Source organism: Spermophilus citellus, assembly GCF_964194105.1.
Source record: "Spermophilus citellus genome assembly, chromosome: 7".
Taxonomy (NCBI): Eukaryota; Metazoa; Chordata; class Mammalia; order Rodentia; family Sciuridae; genus Spermophilus; species Spermophilus citellus.
In genome coordinates this window covers 113,633,916-113,655,671 of record NC_138188.1, presented here as the reverse complement: position 1 = coordinate 113,655,671, position 21,756 = coordinate 113,633,916, and the positions used below count along the sequence as shown (strand labels likewise).

Below are 21,756 nucleotides of genomic sequence, written 5' to 3'. Positions count from 1 at the left end.
CAGAGGCATCACCACACAAGTGCTCACACACGTGCACACACGCATTCACATACAAAACCCCAAACTTCATCATCAGAAGGGCTAAGCGGCTTGGGAGGCTGAGGCAGGAGGATCATGGGTTCAAAGCTAGACTCAGCAAAAGTGAGGTGCTAAACAACTCAGTGAGACTCTGTCTCTAAATAAAAATACAAAATAGGGCTGGGGAGGTGGCTCAGTGGTCAAGTGCCTCTGAGTTAAAAAAATAAAATAAAATAAAATAAAATAAAGAAGTATTGAGAGCCACAGCCAAAGGGGCCCCAGCAAACTTCCAGCTGCCAGCTGATGATTGGCTCACAGCGGCCCCAGCAAACTTCTAGCTGCCAACTGATTGGCTCCTCTGCGGTGATGCTCATTGGGCTGTTTCCCCAGCCCTTTCAGACCACAGGAGCTGCTCATTGGGGGACTTTTTTTTTTTCGAGCTGCCAGCTGGAAGTTTGCTGGGGCCCCTTCGGCTGTGGCTCTCAACAAAGAAGGGCTAAGGTGGCATTTCAGTTAAAGGCCATGAGTCAATTACACCAAGGAAGTGGGATGTGCTGACAAATTGCTTCTTCCCTTGGATTCTGCTATAAGCAATAGCATGGTGAGGGGTGTCAATTTAATTCTCTACCCACCCCCACGATCTGTTTCACTAAACCCAGAAAATATGATATTGGAACAGAAAATGAGGACTGAAAAGAAAATTAGGAAGACAAACATTATTTGTCACTTTACCATCAAATATACATTTCACTCAGGACAGTCTCCTAGTGATACTTGATAGAATTTTTTTTTAATTTAAAACATCTTTAAAATGTTGTATTTATCATAATAATGAGGAAAGGAAACAAAAAGGACAAAGAAGACAAAAATAGGTATTGGTATCAACTCATTGCTGTGACTACATGTAGCTATAAATTTACTAGATATGACACAACTTGTTTCAAAAGCTGATAAGACTATTGCCAGGGTGATCTCACTGAAAGTAAAAATGTCCTTGAAATTCTTATTCTGTGACAAAAAATGAGGGTGAATCTGTCTGGTATTCTCCCTACATGTTCTTCTTCAAGACAAAGTTTCTAAAATAATCTCAGACATGGTGTAACATTTGCCAGACAGCTGTTCTAGGGAATGCCAAGAAGATAATCCTGGGATCTATTGTAGTCTTCTGCATTTTTTTTTCTTCCTTCAGTGAATTCTGGTTTCAGGCCAGTGTATAGATATATGTTTTGAAAGTTCAAAAAGTCTCTAAGGACCTTCAGTGTAGCCTATGGCCTTTTGTACCCTCTTTGCTGACCTAGTTGAGAAGGCAAAGGGGTTAACCTAAGCCTATTTCTACAAGGTAAACTTTTATTGAGATGAAGTTGCAACTAGTGTCCGTCATCCTCGGGATGTGCCTGGTTTAAACCTCCTCCCCATCCCTGAGATGGCTCCCATTGGGAGTGGATGAAACCCCAAACAAGGAGTTGTGGACTTGTTGATCCTAGAACTGGAAGAAAATTCTAGAGGTCATTTGGCCTAGTACTTTCCCTTCTGAACCACTGGTCATTTCTCTGGCTTATTTCTGCTGAACCAAAATAAGTTTTCTAGAAATCTAAACTCTTTCTACTAATAAACATGTTCAAAGTCTCATGAATATTTTTAGTACAATCTTTCATTCAAATGAGTTTAATGAAAGAATTCTGGACAGGAATAAAAGGGTTCTGAGTTTTTACATAAACCTCGATACAAAATCTCCAAGTTGGCCCTTCCTTCAAATCTTCCCAGCGCCAGATCTCTGACACTACTGCTCCTTAAATCTTCATCATCTGTCAGAGAACAAAGAGGACATCAGTAGCAGTGGAGACGGGAGCATACAACGTGGACACAGATCTGGAAACTGATGCTGACCCAAGGCAACGATGACATGAGACTTGTCCAAAGCTCTCTTCCAGGTTCCAACCAAGAAATGAAGGAAGCTGGATTTCCAGTCACGGAGAAATAATTTCTCTTGTCACCAGGTTTTCCCCAACTCCACCAAGAAATAAGCTAGTGTGTTAGTTTTCTAGGGCTGCCACAGACAAGGCAGCCTAAGCAACAGAAGTGGGTTGTCTTGCAGTACTGGGGGCTGGAGGTGGAGGTCAAGGCTCAGTGGGTCTCATTTCTTCTCAGGCCACCCTCCTTGGCTTGTGGATGGCCCTGCCTCCTTGCGGTGTCTTCACATTATCTTTCTCCTATGTCGCATTCCTGGTATCTCCTTTTGTGTCCAATTTTCCTCTTCTTATAAGCAAGGACACCAGTCCGTTTGTAGTAGGGTCCCTGGCTTTGTTGAACTTAATACACTGATATTCTCCAGGACTCTGAGTTAGGGCTTCAATGTGCAAATGTGGGGCAGACACAATTCAGTGCAGGAGAGAGTTCTTTCCAAAATAGGGTACTAAAACAATTATCAGGACTTTTAAGTTTGTGTTTTAGAACAAGTCAGATTAAAAAGTACGACGGAGTTCATAGTATTGTCCCAGGTCCTAAACTCATAGCAAGCATGAGACAGCCCTGTGGAAGAGAGCCTAAGGCTTTCTCTTCTGGCAGAACCTCTGGATCAGGGTCTAAAACTCTTTAGATGGGAGCCAGGGAATGGGGACCAGCACATGCTTAGGGAAATACAGTCTGAGCCACTTGGGTAATTTTAGATTTTCTAGTAGCCACATTAAAAGAAAAATTTTAAATAGGTGGAATTAATTATTAATTATACTTAATCTAACTCAAAATATTCAAAATATTGTGTCTATATGTTATCAACATTACAAAATTATTAGGAAGATATTTTACGTTCCTCTTACAGTACTGTGTCTTCAGGCTCTGGTGATTATTTCATGCTTACATCCCAATACAGACTAGCCACATTTCTAATAGCCACATGTGGTTAGTGGCCATCTTATCAGTCAATTCTAGGGACTGGCAGGTCTCCAGTGGCCCAGCAGGCCCAAATTATGCTCCAAACTGAAGTTCAGGAATTTAATTACTGAGCAGACTCGGGCTGAAGTTAAGGAAATTTGCATAAGGTCCTTAAGAGTAGTCAGTATCTTCTGGGATCTTTGTCAAACTTCTAGAACTGAATGGGGCCCAATAGATTGGTGCCTTTCCAAACTCAAGACCATATGAGCTAATGAGGGACATGACTCAGGAGCAGAACCATCCAAGAGGGACATTAACCTTCCTCCCACCACTAAGCTCTGACTTGGTCAATAGGACCAGGAAATAATTCTTACTTACATCCTCCATTCTATAAATGACTGGTCAAAATGTTGAGTAGTACTGCAAATTGGTGCAGTCAATATGGAAAGCAGTATAGAGAATCCTTGGAAAACTGGGAATGGAACCACCATTTGATCCAGCTATCCCACTCCTCGTTCTATACCCAAAGGACTTAAAAACAGCATACTACAGGGACACAGCCACATCAATGTTTATAGCAGCACAATTCACAATAGCTAAACTGTGGAACCAACCTAGATGCCCTTCAGTAGATGAATGAATAAAGAAAATGTGGTATATATACACAATGGAATATTATTCACCATTAAAAGAGAATAAAATCGTGGCATTTGCAGGTAAATGGATGGAGCTGGAGACTATAATGCTAAGTGAAGTCAGCCAATTCCAAAAAAAAAAAAAAAAAATGTCAAATGATTTCTCTGATTTAAACATGCTGATTTATAAAATGCTGTGGGGGGTGAGGGTGGGAGGATTAAATGAACTCTAGATAGGGCAAAGGGGAAAGGGGAAGGGAGGTGAGGGGGTATAGGGGTAGGAAAGACGGTGGAATGCAATGGTTATCATTACCCTAAGTACATGTATGAAGACACGAAGGATATGACTCTACTTTGTGTACAACCAGAGATATGAAAAATTGTGCTCTATATGTGTAATATGAATTGTAATGCATTCTGCTGTCATATATAACAAATCAAAATGTTTAACAAAAGAACAATGGATGGAACTAGAGACAATTATATTAAGTGAAATAAGTCAATCAGGTTAAGGGTCCTATGTTTTCTCTCATATGCAGAAACTAGAGAGGAAAAAGGAGAAGAAAGTTGGCAGGGACAGGGATCTCATTGAAATTCAAAAGGAGATCAGAAGGGGAAAGGGATCAAGGGGCAGGAAATAGGAAGGGGAGTGTTTGGGAGTGACATCAGTCAAATTATGTTTTTATATTGTGTATCATGTACATGTATGAATATGTAATGATGAATCCCATCAGTATGTACAACTATAATGTAACCATAAAAGATGTGGAATAAAAAAAAATGTTGAGTCCTATGCCCAACAGGAATCAAATAGGCCTACTGAGCCTGTTCTGCTCTGCTGCCACTCTTTCATTTCAGGCCAACTCTTCCAGAGTTCATCACTGAAGGAGTGGGAAGAAGGGTCGTTTCTCCTCAGCAGACTAGAGTTGTATTATGATGGTGTGACATAAAGAAATATTCCTTGATCACAGATGGTTAAAAAAATATTGAAAGTCAGTAGTCTTGGAAAATTATGACTTTGGAAAATTGGAAGTGGGATGTCCCAAACTCTGAAAATGTTTTATACCAGGGAATTGAACCTAGAGTTGTTTAACCACTGAGCCACATTCCTCGTTGTTGTTGTTGTTGTTGTTGTTGTTCTTCTTCTTCTTCTTCTTCTTCTTCTTCTTCTTTTTCTTCTTCTTCTTCTTCTTCTTCTTCTTCTTCTTCTTCTTCTTCTTCTTCTTCTCCTTCTTCTTCTCCTTCTCCTTCTCCTTCTCCTTCTCCTTCTCCTCCTTCTCCTTCTCCTTCTCCTTCTTCTTTTTTCTTAGACAGGGCCTTGCTAAGTTGCTGAGGCTGGTTTGAACTTGCAGTACTCCTGCCTCAGCCTCCCAGGCATGGGGATGAAGTCAGCCCCAGCTTCTAAAATGGTTTCAAAGGTTTTATCCATCTCTAGAGGTAAAGCACATGGCCAGAGGCACCCACTGTCCACTATAGCAACATGAGTTGTCTCCTGCTGCCTGTCTCAAGTCACCTGTGTATGTTGTTATTCGGAAAGAATTCTAGGGCTATCTGCCAAGTTAAGGCTTTCCCTAACAGAGCATTCCAGGTATTGACATCTCTCATGTACATGTGGTATCTAAAATCAATTTAATTCATTCGACTCCAATAATATCTTGTGAGGTAGCAGATGGAGGCTCACAGAGTTGGCCAAGTTGGTGGGTTCTAAAGGATTTGAATACAGATCTTCTGACCTCTAGTCTAGAGAAAGAGTACATAGGAGCATCAACATGTTAATGTGTCCGCATACAGTAAATGGGCACTTAATAAAAGTTGTTTGAATGACTGAATGAAAAACATGAAACTGAATTTCCTTGCAATTCCTCAGAGGACAGTATTTCCAAATTTAAGTATGAGATCATAAATCCTAAGGAAACGGACCAAAGTGTCTTTGCCTGATTAATATTATTTAGGAACAGCAGAAAGAATTTCCATTAGTCTGGAATTTTTTTATAAAATCTTTACATATACCAGGTTTGAGAACACTCATCTCTGTCTCTCTGAGCTTCTTGCAATAAGGCACAGACATCTCCGCAGCAGGGTTTAGCACTAGGCAAGCAGCCTGCACTGGGAAAACCTACTGAATGCATGCGACTTTGGCCATCTACAGAGGAAGAGCCAGCCAAGCAGGGAGGGTGCTGGTCAGGACAGCCTCTGCCAAAGGCTGTGTGCTCTCATCACTTAGCAGGAGTGGGGATTTCCAGGGAAGAAGACACCAGAAAGAAGGCCACAGGAATTCAATGGAAGTAACTAGTTAGAAGAAAACTAGCCAGAAAGTTGTCTACCTACAGGCCATTTTTACCCTTCAAGTTCTAATCCTCTTTCCAAATTCTTGGGGACTAAATCATTCAAAAGATCTCAGACTGTGAATGTTCAAACTGAAAGAAACTTAGAGAAAATAACAACAATGGGCACCAGTTCTCTGGGCAAGATCTAAACACTTAACCTGTATCAACGCCTTCAGTCCTATTCTATAGGTACTCCTGTCATCCGTCCTTTCTTCAGTAACCCCATCTTGTGCAATACCAGGCATATTTTCACATTACCTTTGGGAGAGCGTGGGGAAACGCCTTTCCCCACCCAGTTATGCCACTCTGTAAACCTGCCCAATATAACGGGAGAAACATCACCCATCCAACACCCTCATTTTACTGATGTTTGCTACCTCACCACACTGCAAGGTAAGGACAGAGCTGATCTGGGACCTTGACCCCTGGTTCTGGGCTGGGTACAAGTGCAATCTGATATGTGCTACATTTGGGGTGCTCTGAATGATTTACGCATTCTTTCCACTAATGGGGGCACCCGTCACAGGTGTACAAATGACAGGATGTCATCCACCGCCACATTCCATCGTCCTTTTGGTTATTCTTGGTGTCCTTTTCCTCAAGTTGCTCCTTCAATAGGTCACCACACCCTTCAACTTAGAAAGTTTTCTCTGCTTTGTTTCCTTTGTTTCTTCGGCCAGAGAGCAGAGCGTGTAACAGAATTTATTCCAGAGATTGTGGTTGTTGTAAGGGTTACACAAGTTATCATTTCTTTTCTCTCCACCACCCTTAGCACCAGAGATTGAACCCAGCATTGCTTAAGCACTGAGCCACATCCCCAGCCATTTTTATTTATTTATCTATTTTTAATTTTTGAGGCAAGTCTCCCTACGTTGCTTAGGGCCTTGCTAAGTGGATGAGTCTGGCTTTGAACTCACCACCATCCTCTTGCCTCAGCCTCTTGAGCCACTGGGATTACAGGCATGCACCACTGCATCACGCATGAGGTAACATTTCTAAAGCAACTAAAAGAGTGCATGGCACAAAGTGAAGCATGCTATTTAGGTATTTCATAAAATACTGGATTACTAAACAGTCTCTTAGCTTTGTTCTTCTCCTCCAATATCCAAATACTTTGGCTAAAACACAAACTGCCAGACTCCACAGTGGCTCCCAAATGTCAGTTTGCACAAGATTCCTGGGGTGCTTGCAAAAAAAAATGCAAATTGACAGCCACTCCCTGGATTCTGATTGAGAATGTCTGGGTGGAGCTCAGGAATCTTCATTTTTAACATGAACCCACAAGGGATTCTGATGTAGGTGGTCTGACACTACAGTTCTTGAAAGAGGGCCTCCTGGACAAAAGTTCACTTTGGACATAGCCTTTGATCATCTGGTGTTCGCCCACCATTCCAGCCTCACTGCTTAAAATCCTGCTCCCTTAGGCTGGGGATGTGGCTCAGTGGTAGAGTGCTTGCCTAGCACTTGTGAGGCACTGAGTTTGATTCTCAGCCCCATGTAAACAAATAAAGGTATTGTGTCCATCTGCAACTAAAAATAATAATAAAAAGTTAGACAGTATTAAAAAAGAAAGAAAGAAAAAACCTGCTCCCTAATCCCGCAGAGCCCAGACCTGCATCAGAAAAAGATATAAAACCACATTAAAGTCAAGCCCACTTGCATTTCTCCATATCACGGCTGTGTTATACAAGATTAGAAAGAAATAGCTGAGCTGATGCCCAGAGAAGTCTCTGGCCATGTCTGGGGGTCACCATGGGAACCACATTTCTGTGACAGTCCAGAGGGAGCTTGAACACAGAGACCAACAAAACATGCCATGTTCCTGAGTTCCTGTTCTCCTTCTGAATCTCCCTTAGAGACCAGACCCCTTGTTCTCCCTCCAAGTATCTCAAGAGATTGTTCTATATTTGGGGAAAGGAAATTGAGAAGGAGCAGAACAGAAACAAAAGTAGACTTCAGGCTACTCCAAGCCTCATCAGTAGGCTACAATACACTGACTGAGATAAATGGGGGGCTTTCAAGGTCTAAGGACACCCCTGCTCCAAACCAATGGACACATCAAAAGAAAAAATGTTGTTGTTGTTTTTTCTGCATGATAGAGAAACTTAAACTGACTGCAGATAAAGTCTTGACATATTTTGTAATCTAGTCCAAGAATTTTAAAACCTTCCCCTTACACACACATATATAACACATACACACACACACACACACACACACACACACCCCAATTATTAAATCTAAAATCTTTGAGTGTGACGATTAGCAAATAAGGTATTTGTAGATGTAATCAAAACATAAGTTAAAATGTGAACTTATTGGATAAGAGTGGGCCCCATATCCAAATGCCCTAAATCCAAATGTCCTTAAAGAAGAGGAAAAACACAAGTGAAGCCACAGACACACAAGAAAGAGCCGTGTTCACGAGGGAGGCAGAGATGGGGCTGATTCGGAGAAGCCGAGGATTGCTGGCCACCACCAGAAGCTAGGAAGAGGGAAGGAAAGTCTCATCCCTAGAACTAGAAAGAACAGGGCCCTGTGGACCACCTGTTTCCAACTTCCAGTCCCAAGAACCATAAGAGAATAAATTCAGATGGCTTTAGGCCACCTCATGTGCTCTGGGTGCCCTAGGAAACTAATGCACTGCCCCAAGGGCCCCTTTATTGATGACAGAAAATCCAGACTCTGCAGGCTCTCAGCTGATCATGCTCAGGTCAGTTGACCATGAAAACATCCCTAGGATAACACAAACAAGGAAAAACTGTAAAAAGCAGCTTTGCTGTTGAATTGGATGTTTCCTTAAGCAAAACCAGCCTGGCAGGAGTCCTAAATTGTCTTCTTTTTTTTTTTTTTTTTTTGGTACTAGGGATTGAACTCAGGGGCATTCAAAACCACTGAGCCCCATCCTCAGCCCAATTTTGTATTTTATTTAGAGACAGGGTCTCATTGAGTTGCTTAGCACCTCACTTTTACTGAGCCTGGCTTTGAACTCAAGATGCTTCTGAGGCGCTGAAATTATAAGCGCGTACCATGGTGCCCAGCTTAAGTCTTCTTTGATAACAGCATTCTGACTTCCTTTAGGGACCCCTCTCTTCCAATTGGATGAAGTTTTGATAGCATTGTAAAGTTCCTTGATATCTTTTTACCAAGAAACTGCCACCTGATCCCAGTTTTACCACTTAGACTCTCTCCTGGGGTTTTGTCCTCCTGAACACAGGGATGCCAGAAGGAAGAGCGGCATGCCATCCATCAAACTGCCCTAGGAAAGGGACCATCCAGCTGGACCTGCTGCCTGGGCACTAGGAGTTAACCAAGGCTGGTCCCACCACTCCATCTCTACTGGAGTTGGCTGGAAGCAGTTTTTAGTGCCTGTAATAGAGACACTTGCCTGTACCTAACCCACCCTAAAGCCCTCTGTCCTCAAAAGGAGAACCAGGATAAGAGAATGCCTAGCAGTGTCAAGTTAACTGTCACACTTGCCGCCACAAGTACACACGTGGCTGCAGGCAATGCAAAAGTGCTACTGAAAATACAATCAGGCCTTACTATGTGCTTTGTATGCAAATCTTTAATATTAATTTATTTTAGAAATCAAAGTAGCACTGGATAACAATTTTCTCACCTGAATACTTTCATTTAAGTGTTTCTACAGACAAAACATCATATATAACTTGCTGTTTTCTTTCTATGTCTTTGTGATTTTTGATGTAGAGTTAAAGCTACTATTCTATTTTAGTGACTGTGGTGTTGATCCTTGGGTTCTATTTCAAACATTCGTTATATGACCTCTAGTAACTCTGATGGAAATAGATGAGATATAAATTATACATAAAGAGAGCAATCACATGATCACCACAAGTCTCCTCAAGTGAAATCCATAAATGATCTAAATTTAGCTTCCAGAAACATTTTATTCCATGGGCACAGTTTAATTGGGATCAGGAAGAACCACAGTTCACCAAATAAAACAGGCCCCACCCCAGCTACCTGGATGCTGCCAACACTCAAAATCCCTAAACTCTGACACCATCACCATGAAAGACCCACCTCAGACCCCTGAAAAATGTCCTGCCAAGTGCTCCGCAGCATTCACAAATTAAAACAGATAAACTCTTAAGCCAACCGACAGGGATCCCAGGGGCAAAAGGCCATGCCACACCCTGGCCTCTCCAGAACCCTGTGCAAAGCACAGGTCACACTGGTCTGTCTTTGTCTCATTTTCATATTTTTTAACTGAGTCAATGTACTCACCTGAAAGTGCTGGCCCATCAAGGAAGGTCTTTTCGTGGGTGACCATTTGGCCAGGGAAAAGCAATCTCTGTTTCCAATCCCTTCTCTTGTCCCTGGGGCCTGAAAATAACACCAACACCAATTTCTCTCAAATCTGAGGAGCTATTGTACCAACGTGAATAAGTTAGTTACTCTTTCTTTGCCTTGGGGAGAAGGGGAAAAAAAAAAAACACAAAACCCAGACAGGACTCTTAGCGTAAACCAGACCATGGGACTGAAAAGATTAATATTTTCCATGGTCAGATGAAACTTGGTATGTAAATGCAAAATGGCCGGGTGTACATTATTAAATTTCTATTACACTCAAATTAGTTATAGAGTGACATTTTGACTGTTTCCTCGGTATAATTCTTATAACTCCACCTGTCTGACATTTCCTTCCTCTCTTGGGCACATGTAGAACAGGTTCCACTTTGTGGGAGAGGGGCCACCCTGCAGAATTTCAAGAACACATTCCAGAGAAGGCTGCTGCTGAGGCACATGCAGGAAATCTCCAACTCTCCCAGGTACCAAGAGGTTCACTGCCCCCCAGGACTCGTTCAGTCAAGAACTACCTAAGGAAGAACAGAGAAAATTCCCCAGAAAAGAAAAAGAATCCTAAATCCTTTCACCTCCTTGTAGTCCTGAGGGACAAAAACTCATTGAGTAACGAAACAGACTCTGTCCTTCCTGATCTGAGGGGTGCTCTCAGAGAAAAATCACAAAGATTAAAAGCTTAGCACTCATTGTCCGGAAGAAATGCCGGCAGCAGTAAGTATACTGGGGAAGGGACGTCAAGAATGGAGAGAAAGAAAGAAAGGAAGAAAGAAAGAAAGAAAGAGAGGGGGGGAGGGAGGGAGGGAGGGAGGGAAAGAAAGAAAGAAAAGAGAAAAAGAAAAAAGGCAACAATCTCAAACAAATGACCTCTACTGTACTGAGGCCAAGGACAGGAGGAATGTTCTTGAGGTGTCCAGTCCCCACCCTATTCCTGCCCTTTCCTTATGTCATAGCCAGAGGTCTAAATGGCATCACATTTGAGGTGTAGCCTCTCGCCCCTGCCTCCTGGTGAGGTATCCAATTCAAGCACAGGTGTCTCTCTGGTACAAATTCTTCTGTCTTGGAGAGATCCAAGAGACACTACCTTTAAAAAGTCCCCAAGGATGTTGTTATAATGTGACAGAGGGAGAAGCGACCTGGCCTTCTGATCTGGTGTTGTGGGTTTGGGGACTGGAGGTGTAGCTCAGTGGCAGAGTATGTGCTTAGCATACACAAGGTCAGGGTTGACCCCAGCATCGCAAAGAGAAAAGAGAGTGGTCTCGTCCCGAAACACAGTCATGGGTGACGCTGCCCTGTGAGGCGATGGCTTCTCATTTCCTCCTCTGGTAGCCTGGACAGCAGGGGAATGTGAGACCATCACCCCAGAGGGCCTCCCCGCAGAGTCATACGTCAATGGTTTGTTCCCAGAATGGGAGGTACTGGAACCTTAAAGACCGGGCCCTATGACAGGTCTTTAGGTCACTGGGGACATGCCCTTGAAGAGGAGAAAGGGACCCTGTATCCCTACTGCCTCTCACTTCCGGTGACCTGAGAAGGGCAGTTTGCTCTGCCACCGTATGGGCCACACAGGCCCAGAGCAATGGAGCCAGTGGGTCATGGACTAAAACCTCTAAAAACGTGAACTAAAATAAACCTTTGTCTTCATAAGCTGATTATCTCAGGAATTCATTACAGTCATGAAAAGCTAACCAACACACTATCCTTAAAAAAAAAAAAAAAAACAAAACCATTATCCCAGTTTGAGGGGAATGGTTTTAAGTAATTCTTCTCTTGAAGGAGCCAAGATCTGGCAATCAGTCTGTGGAAATATTTGGGTGGCTGCCCTGCTTTTATTTTCACTTGTCATCAAGAAAGATTTGTGACAGAGGAGTGACATTCCTACTACTCAGTCCAAAAGTTGAAGCGGCTTCTGTGGCATTTTGTCTGGGTCTCTTTCCTCATCTCCCTCTCTGGAGAAGCTGGAGCGACATGATCCATTCATATGAATATCTTTGAAGTCTTAAAATGGCCTGCAAAGCTCTGCATGATCTGGCTGCTCCCTGCTGTGTCCTCTCAGCACACTGCTATCTGCCTCTTGATCACTGTGTTCCATGTCTGATTCTGGTCGGCCCTCATTCTAGAAGCAGTGCCTGTCTTGGTACAAGCCTTCCTACCTCTGTCAGAAGGTCCATGTGAGTCTAAGGCCCTTCTCTAATAACGTGTCAAGGTCCCCATGTCATCTAGAACTTACTTCCTCAGGGATTTTCCTGTCACCAGACCTTCCTCCTGCCACTCTTACTCCACTGGATATACTATGTTTAGCCTAACACCCATTCCAGTCTTCCTTCCCCTATTTTACAATAGCCATACCAGTTGCCTATGTTGATGCCACCCAAGCAACAAGACCTCAATCAATCAGGGTGATCCTGTTCCTCTTTCTACAATTCATATGACTTCAGATCATCCAATCAGATATTTGATAATTGGAGGAGAAACTGTTTCCTTTCTCTTTCTGCCCCTGGAAAGAAACTGTTTCCTTTCTCTTTCTGCCCAAGTACTCTGAGGCTTCTGAACAGATACAGAATAGCCAGAACAGGAGCCTACTCTAGGAGGAAGCTGACTTGCAGAAGGCCAAACAGAGAGAGCAAAAGAAATTGGTCCTTGGTTACATCCCTGAGCCATTGAATTAAAGCAATGTAAAGGTTACCCTTCAAAATGTTTATTTCCAAGAGTCAAAACACACCCTCATTATTTAAGGCACTTTGAATGGGCTGTAATAATAAATAAATTTTCTGTCCTCATAGAGCATACAATCCAACAAGGGAGAGAGAAAAGCACCTAATATAATACATACTGAACTGAAAGAAGTGAGGTCCTGGGAGACACAGAGGTGGATCAGGCTATGATCTGAATATGGTTCATGCCCCCCAAAAAATTCACACTGAGGCTTGATCCCCAATGTAACCATGCTGAGAGGTATCTGAGCCTTTAAAAGGGATTTGAGTAATAAAAGATCTGCCCCCCTGAAGGAATTAACACCCCCCCTCTTGGGAGTGAGAAATTATTCACTCCCAAGAGACTAGACGAGCTACCATGAGAGTTGGTTGTTATAGGTGAGGCTGCCCTTTGCGTTTTGTCTCTTCTGCCTGGGCCATCTCCCTTCTGTTTTCTGCTATGAGTTCATTGTCACACAAGTTAATCTTCTCATCCAATTCAGCCCACCTAATCTTGGGTTTCCTAGCCTCCAGATCCATTGGGTGAAATAGATCTCTTTCCTTTATAAACTACTCAGTCTCGAGTATTGTGTGATAGCAACAGAATGTGTATGAAGAGAGTTAATGAATCCAAACTTGAAATCCAAGCTTAGAAAAATTGATGGAGATCTGATGGGTAGCTAAGCATTAGGCACCTAATGTGAGGGAAAGAAGAGGGGAGGACAGATTTCTACACAAGAGAACAATACACGCAAAGACTTGAAGTGAGAAAGAATGTGGTACATTCATGCAACTAAGATGGCCCCATGATTAGTCTTTTTAAAAAGCAGCCATGGAAAACTTGGTCATCTTGACTCCTGCCTACTCTGTATTATTTTTAAATTACTTGTAGCCTAGACCCTGGTGCCAACAACCATAGATGTCCTTGCATGAAAGGTGTGAGCAGAGGCAGCAGACCCACTGGGAGCCATACATGCCCAACACTACTCAAACAGCATCCTCAATTCAGCTCCTCCCAATCCTCGTTACCAGACATAGACCCACATCCAGGTGTCAAGATAGAGGACCCTGGTGGTAGGCAGTCAGAGCCTCTCCTCATCATTTGTGGATTCTGTACTTGTGGATTCACCTATTTACATCCCAGTATCAGTCCTCATGGTGTTTTCCTGACCGTGACCATGTGCAGACTAGTGAAAAATTTGAGTCCCTCAATGCTCACATCCCACTCAAGGTCAAACAGAATGAAATGCTGCCTTTTTGTTTCAGTTGCAATACTGAGAACAAGTGGCCTTTTCAAAGTCTATTTAGGAGCATTGCTAAATTTGAACCTGGTCCATGTATTCAGGCCTAGGTCCCCAACATGGTACTATTAGGAGGTGTTGGAGACTTTAAGAGGTGGTGCTTATCAGGTCATTGGGGATATTATGGTTTGGATATGAGGTGCTGCCCAAAAACTTCTGTGTTAATGCAGGAATATTCAGAAGCAAATGAATAGATTATGAGCTGTGACCTAATCATTCCATCCTAATGTGAAGGAGCTAGCTGGGTGTTAACTGTAGCAGGCAGGGCCTAACTGGAGGAGGTAGGCCACTAGAGGTGTGCCCCATAAGGGTTCATCTTCCCTGAGGCGCCTTCCCCACTTTCTCTCCTTTCTGGACACCATGAGTGGAGCAGAGGTCCTCCGCCATGCCCTCCACCATGATGTTCTGCCTCACTTTGGGCCCAGAGCAATGGAGTCAGCATGGCCTGGGATGGACCTTTAGAACCATGAACCAAAATCAACTTTTCCTCTTCTAAGTTGTTCTTCTCAGATATTTTGTCATAGCAACAAAGAGCAGACTAACATAAGGAGTCTTGAAGGAGCAGATCTTTTGCTTCCTGGCCCATCTCTTTTGCTTCCTGGCCCATCACTCCTGCTCACCTTCCATTGGCCACATGGCCATGCCCAGCTGAAAAGGAGTATGGGAGATGTAGTCTGACTGTGTGGTCAGGAAGAGAATAAGATGGCATTGACTGCTAGAATCTCTTCCATGTTATGCTTGTGTTAAGGACTCAGATGAAGTCAAGTTCATACCAAGACCTATGACTGCCCCATGGAGATTAATAATTTGCTCCCTCCCCTTCAATTCTTCTTTAAATATTTGTTAAAAGTTTGTTTTGAGGTAAAACTGAAATCTATTGACAGTAAGGGGGGTAGACAGCTATAGCTTAACCTGTGGAAGTCCTGCCTATATGCTCACTCTGGTTCCTGAGATGCCCCCAGATCTTATAAAGATCCCCAGTCCTTTTCTAGGGCTGCCTCAGACTGTGGCACATCCTTAATCTTCCTGTGATTCAGGGCCTTTGGGTGCAATGCCACCAGAAGGTTGAGGAAAGAGGTACCTCTGGGATCAGGAATCTCCTAGAGGAACCACACCACCCAGCAAGCTTAAGCCCTCAGAGAGAGACACCCCCCTCCAGCCAGAGAGTTCTGGGACCTCAGTAGCTCAAAGGCAAGGGGGAGGTCACACCTGGCCAGGTGAGGTCTTGTGCCAGATCTAACTTCAGGCATTTGAGTCCCTTCCCACACTGTGAGGATGACTAAAAGATACCTGAAGCTCAAGAGGGGATTTAGGGTGACAACTGCCTGAATGAGCCCAGGGAAGAGCCCTCATCTTTGACCTATATCCTAAGAAGGATGCTTCTCTTTGGAAGCATTAATAAGTGTCGACATAGCTGCAGGTGGCCCATGTGGCTTCCTTGCCTCATTGCCCCCACATACTGTGTCTGAGGTAAAAGGGGATCCAGACAGGTAATGTCCCACAGACAGCTGGTTCTGCCTCCTGATATGGTTTAGATATTAGGTGTTCCCCAAAAGCTCATGTGTGCCACAATGCAAGAAGGTCTAGAGGAGAAATGATTGGGTTATCAGAGTCTTAACCCAATCAGTGGATTGATCCCCTGATGGGATTAACTGTGTGGTGGCCATAGGTGGGTAGAGCATGGCTGGAGGAGGTGGGTCATTGGGGGTGTTCTTTGAGGGTATATATTTTGTATCTGGTGAATGGAGTCTTTGTCCGCTTCTCTCTGCCACACTCTTCCTTCATGATGTTCTGCCTCACTTCAATGGAGTCAGCTATCTGTGGACTTAGGCCTCTGAAACCATGATTCCCGGAGTACACTTTTTCTCCTCTAAAATTGTTCATGTCAGATCTTTTAGTCATCGCAGTGAAAAGCTGACTAAACACCTTCTCTTCTTGTACCTCTCCTGGGTGCCAAAAGAAAGACTCCAATTCCAGAAGCCAGAAAATGAAATGATTTCTTCCTGAAATCTAGAAATAATCCCTGAAAGAAAAAAGCAAAACTTTTATACCGAGTATCATGGTGAACGCACAAAGACCTTCAGGATTGGTGTCCTAATCCTCATGAGCTTTCATGGTGAACATTGGACATATATTGTTACAGTGAAGTCTCCCAATGACCTTCAGGATTGGTGTTCTAATCCTCATGAGCCCTAAGGCTCAGAGGAGTTAAGCAACTTGCCCATGTTCACAGAGATAGGAAGAGGTTGAGTAAGGGCCTTTTGTCTGCAAAGCTGATATTCGTAACCCCTAAGCTTTGTGGCCCTGACACCCTTGGTCATGGTGGGCAGGGCAGAGGACTCCCTGCTTGCCCACTTCTTGCACCATAGATTTCCTCCTCTGCAGCTGGAACCTCTTCTATCTCAGGTTCTGTGCCTGAGCCTGCCTGAGCTCCATCACCAAAAGGAGGATGTCTCTGGGATGCTAAAGGGAACCTCAGGTGACAGAACTAGCAATACAAAGGCTCCCTCCCCCTCGGTCACTTCACTTTGGGTGGCTTTTAAAGTGACTTGCAATTGTGCCCACATCTCAGGATCTGTGGTTCTTCCTCCCCTCCCAACTGGAGCTCAGAATGGAGGGTGACCCATCCAACACAGATGTCACTTTTTGGCCTAATAACTGGTGTGGGCTCTGGCCATTGTTTTCACCTGGCAGACTGGTGTCTGGCTGCTTGAGCAATACAGAAATGCAGGCTTGACCTTCATCTGTGCAAACAGTCACAGGATGCAGCTGAGTCCTCCACGGGCAGGAAAGACCTGGAGTTGCTCTTGACCCTGCCACTACCTCTGGCTGCTTGACTTCAGACCATGTCCTTCCCTCTCCAAGCCTGCATTTTCCCCTTTTAATGCAGGGGAAGGAAGAGCAGTCCTTAGGATATTCCAGTTTTAAACTTTTCTGGAAAAAAATAATAACATTTTAAAACTCTGAGTCCTTCAGTGGCTTTCTGCAGGCAACCTTACTCAAATAAAGTTGGAAATGGTTGTTTGGGGCCTATTCTCTTCAGGGACAGTCTCTGTCCCCCTTTCAATCCTTTTTTTCCTTTTCATTTATTCTTTTTTTTTTTTTTTTTCCAGAAAACAAATCCTATGGATTCGGGAGTCAAAGATCCAAGGATGTCCTCCTTGCATAGAATCGTCATTTAAGATGTTTCTTCTTTCCATTCTTCCTGGTTCGAGGGTTTGGTGCACAAGTCAAGCCTGTATCAGGCTGTTGCTAGGCCATTTCAAACCCTCCCCAGCCAGTTCTATCCAAGCTGTGGGGAACTTGGCAGAGAAGGGCCCGTGGGTGCCTCTGCTGCTTTCCTAGGAACCTTGCATTCAGCCTGTCTTCCCAGAAGAAATTTGCCAAACATCACAAATCTGGGTGGCCCTCCCAGAGTGCAGGAATATTAAGAGTAAGCCAGATTGAGTCGTGAGGCTGAGCTCATGCAGGGAGCCAAGGAAAGAGCCTGGGCCTCACTCTGCAGTGGCTCCCAGGGGGACCATGAACACATCACCACACATCCCGGGGCCTCAGTCTCTTCATCTGTAAATCTAGAAGGTTGGGCTATCTGAAACAGAACAGATATTAAATGGATCGAAGACCCCTTCCAACTTTGAGATTCTCCAACCACTTTACAATGTAGGACTTTGAAAATGCCCCCTACATCCTTTCTCTTTGGCATGGAGTCCTGGGGACACAACAAACCCAACCATCAGGTTTTCCTTCCCCTCCAACCTACTCCTCCTCACACGCCCCTGTGGCAGCCTGTGCCCCTGCCCAGCCTGTGCCCCTGCCCAACCTGTGTGGCAGACGGTGGATTCAGACTGTGCTGTTTCACTGAACTCAGACAACGAAATGCCCTTGCAAGGGAATCTGTTGCCTCCAACACCATGCGGAGCTTCCAGCTGGGTGGTTTTTAAGACTTCTCCCTCCTTGGGGCCAGAAAGTTGATTTGGTCAATGTTCAAGCTTAAAAACTGGAAAGTTTACCTGAACACCTGGGAGTCTTAACCTCCGGGAACCACCTCCTCTTAGCCTCCAACAGACATCTCCCAGAGAGAGGGCAGGGGGTGAAAACAGGTCACACCCCGCCCTGTGACATTCTCAGCATCCCAGCAGGAGAGCCAACCAGTCCTGCCAGTGTCCCAGAGTCAAAACAAAGCTCCTTTTCCGTGTACTTTTTCTTCCTTGGTGGCTTAGACTGTAAGTCATCAGGAAGCATGGTCTAGTGCCCCATGCTCCAGACAGACAGCCTGACCTCTGTCCTGGCGCCCCAGTCTGGCCTGAGCCAGACACCACACTCCCAGGACTGTTTTCCCATCTGTAAAATAACTTGGATCTGTCACTGAAGAACACAGCCTCCTCCCTCATCTGGTGACAGTTGGACTTCTAATTAACCCATCTTGCAGGATGAAGTCCTTACAGAGAGTAAGGAAAGAGTCAGTGATGTTTTAGGGGTGGGGTGGGGGAAGGTGAAGACATAGGGGATGTCTTTTCTACTCTCCTGGCCCGAGGTCAAGGGTCTGTGAGCTGAGCTTCCTTTTGTAGCAGAGCAGATAAACAGAGGCCCATTGTGGATAACACTTGGGTGTCTCTGGTTCAGTAACACCTTCAGAGGTGCTGCCTTAAGCATCCCCCTTCCTCTCCCACCCTCAGAGAAAAGGCTGTTTCCTCTGCCCCACCCCTGGCCACCTGCTACCCTGCCTTGCCTACCTGGGGTTGCCAACTCACTTACCTAGTTTCATAACCCAATTTCCCCCTGCGTCCATCTGCTGCTTAGGAACACTCTTCCTACACCTGCCCTTTATGTTCTGTCCCTGAGACCTTGACCCAACCACAGTGGAGAATCTTGTGTCCTGCAGCCTGTGCTGGTGTAACAAAGTGTGGGGGAGCTCAGAAGCTCAAGGTGAGGCCCTGAGGCTGCAGGAGAATGAGTCCTTCCAGTCACCTTCTGTCAAGCCCCTGCGAAGGATTTTCATGGGCTGCTCCACCCGCCTCCTCCCACCCTGGCCAAACCCCCCACACAGCTGCCCGAAATAGGTTCAGAGTCTCAGATAAGAAAACTTCATGTGCCCATCCTCATGGTACCAGGTATGAAGCCTCATCCTTATGGGGAGGAAAGACAATAGGTGCCATGTGGGCAGAAAAGTCAAGTGTTTAAAGAGGCAGGCAACCTTGCTCCTGCTGGACACAGCCCTCGGCTCTGGGATGAGATCTAAGGCACTGCTTCACTCTGGCCTGCACATCAGAATCTGGGCCGCTGTAGGCGGATTCAATGGGAACTCCAGGAGAGTTCTCCAGACATACAGTAATTTCAAGCTCCATTTTGCAGTTTGGGAAATCGAGCACAAGACAGGAAGTGATTTGTCCAGAGTTAATTTGGCATTTGGGACAGAGCTCCCAGAATAACCCGAATCTCCTAACTTAAAATTCTCCCAAGGCTGAGGCAAGAGGATGATGAGTTCAAAGCCAGCCTCAGCAGAATCGAGGCACTAAGCAACTCAGTGAGATCCTGTCTCTAAATAAAATACAAAACAGGGCTGTGGCTCAGTGGTTGAGTACCCCTGAGTTCAATCCCTGGTAGCGGCCCCCCCACCCCCAAAATTCATTTCTCTTCCCATCATGATTTTCTTTCTGGAGCTAGCTTCAGGAGGGAGGGTCTTAATTTCAGTGCACCATTAGAATGATCCAGGGAACTTTCAAAATAGGCTATAGCAGGCCTCGACCTAAAATTCTGCTTTCATTGTTCTAGAATACAGCTTGGGCTTATGCATTTTTTAAAAATTTCTTGAGTCATTCTGATGTGTAGCCATGATTGAAAAGAAGCCCCTTCAGAGAAAGAAACAGAGAAGAAAAGCAGAGAAAAATAATACTGGGGAGATCAAAGGAAGGAAAATTTCTTCTGTTGGAGGAATCTTGGGATCTGTGAAAATAAGTCGTGCTTGAGCTGGATCTTGAAGGAAAAGTAGGATTTCAATACTCTGACATTGCAAAAATGCTTTTCTGGAAAGGGGCCTGTGAAGAGGTACGGGAAACAGGAAGTCACTGTTGGGAACTGGAGAAAACTGGTAAATTGGGACTGCAGAATGGGCAGCCTTACAAGCTTCAATGCCACAGCGGGAGGGAGGGTGGCGTGAACTATCAAGCTTTTGTGCACCTCAGACTTGCCCTCAAGGCTTGTTCAAACAGGCTACTGGGCATGCTCAGAGTCTCCCCTTTCAGTGGATTTGGGATGGGACTCAGAAAGTTGCATTCTAATAAGTTCCCAGGTGATAATGATGCTTCTGGTCTCCAGAAGACACTTTAGGAACCCTGGGTGGGGTTAGGCAAAGGGAAATTCCAGAAAGTCTGATCTTGGATTACTTGGAGACCATGTTAAACAATGAAAGAGGCTTTAGCATGAGAGGAACACTGATTTGATGTGACAGGAGAAGGTGGATGTGGGGACATGGGGAGCAGCCTGGAAGCTAAGGTAAGGGGCTTCCAATAGAAAAGAACCCCTGGACCCTGATCTCATATTCCTGGCAAGGGCCTGACCTCTGAATCAGGCCTAGAGTATTCCAGAATGAATACTTGGCCCTGCTCCCCAAAAGTCACTGTGTGTGACCTAAGACTCCCTCCTGGGGATGGGGACTGCAGAGGGGATAAGGCTTTACCAGTGGGATCTTTACCACATACAGTGCTTTGGGCCTGTGTCCCAGTCAGTTGACAGAGCAGAGGTAGGACAGAGAGCTCTGGTCTTCTAATCCACTCAGAGGGACAAAGGCATGTCAACGTCTTGCTCCGACTTTCAGTGCCTTCACATTTCCAGAGTGTTCCCTGAAGCAGGGGCTCTGGATTCTGGCTGCACACTGGAATCATCTGGGGAGCTTTCAAAGAGCCTTGTCAGGCTGGGGATGTAGCTTCGTTGTAGAGCGCTTGAGCAGCATCAGGGAGACCCTGGGTTCCATCCCAGCCCTACTAATACAATAAAATTTAATAAATAAAATAAAAGAGCTTGCCCCAAGCAACATCATGCCAATTAGAACAGAACCTCTGGGTAGGACCCAGTCTTCTAAGGTCCCCAAGGGATTCCAAAGTACAACCCCAGGCTGATTTGCTGAGGGTGTGTATACACAGCCCTCAAATAGCACACTATGAAAATGACATTTCCTCCCCAAGAAAGTAGTTTGAATGTGTTCCACACCACCCCACCCGTCCTCCCACACAGTGATAGGGTCAAGGGACAGGCCTGGCCTTTCTGACCCCGTGGCCTGCTGTGCAGCGGGGCAGGGGCTGTTTCCCCAGCTGTTGGGTGTGGACCTGGATGCCAGGACCTGCAGGGCGGGCGCGGGAGGCTTGAGTGCCCAAAGTCCAGGCAGGACTGCATTCCAGGAGGCTGGACAGAAAGGGAGCAGAGAGGGTGGGTGGGGGGTGGGGAGAGATGAGGCACAGCTCTGAGCCAAAACCAAGAGGGAAGTTTTAAGGACCCCAGAAACCCTGTGGGAGGCACAGGGGTGTGGTGGTGGGAGGTGTCTGCATGAATGCTGGACAATTAGGCGACTCCCCAGAGTGGCTCTCAGGGC

The 21,756-nt window shown here is 45.0% G+C and overlaps 1 long non-coding RNA gene across 1 annotated transcript in view; it reads right to left on the bottom strand.

The window, feature by feature from the left end:
- LOC308652804 overlaps positions 1 to 21,756 on the bottom strand; it is a 603,613-nt gene that overhangs the window by 292,188 nt on the left and 289,669 nt on the right. The gene's annotated exons all lie outside the window — the stretch shown is intronic.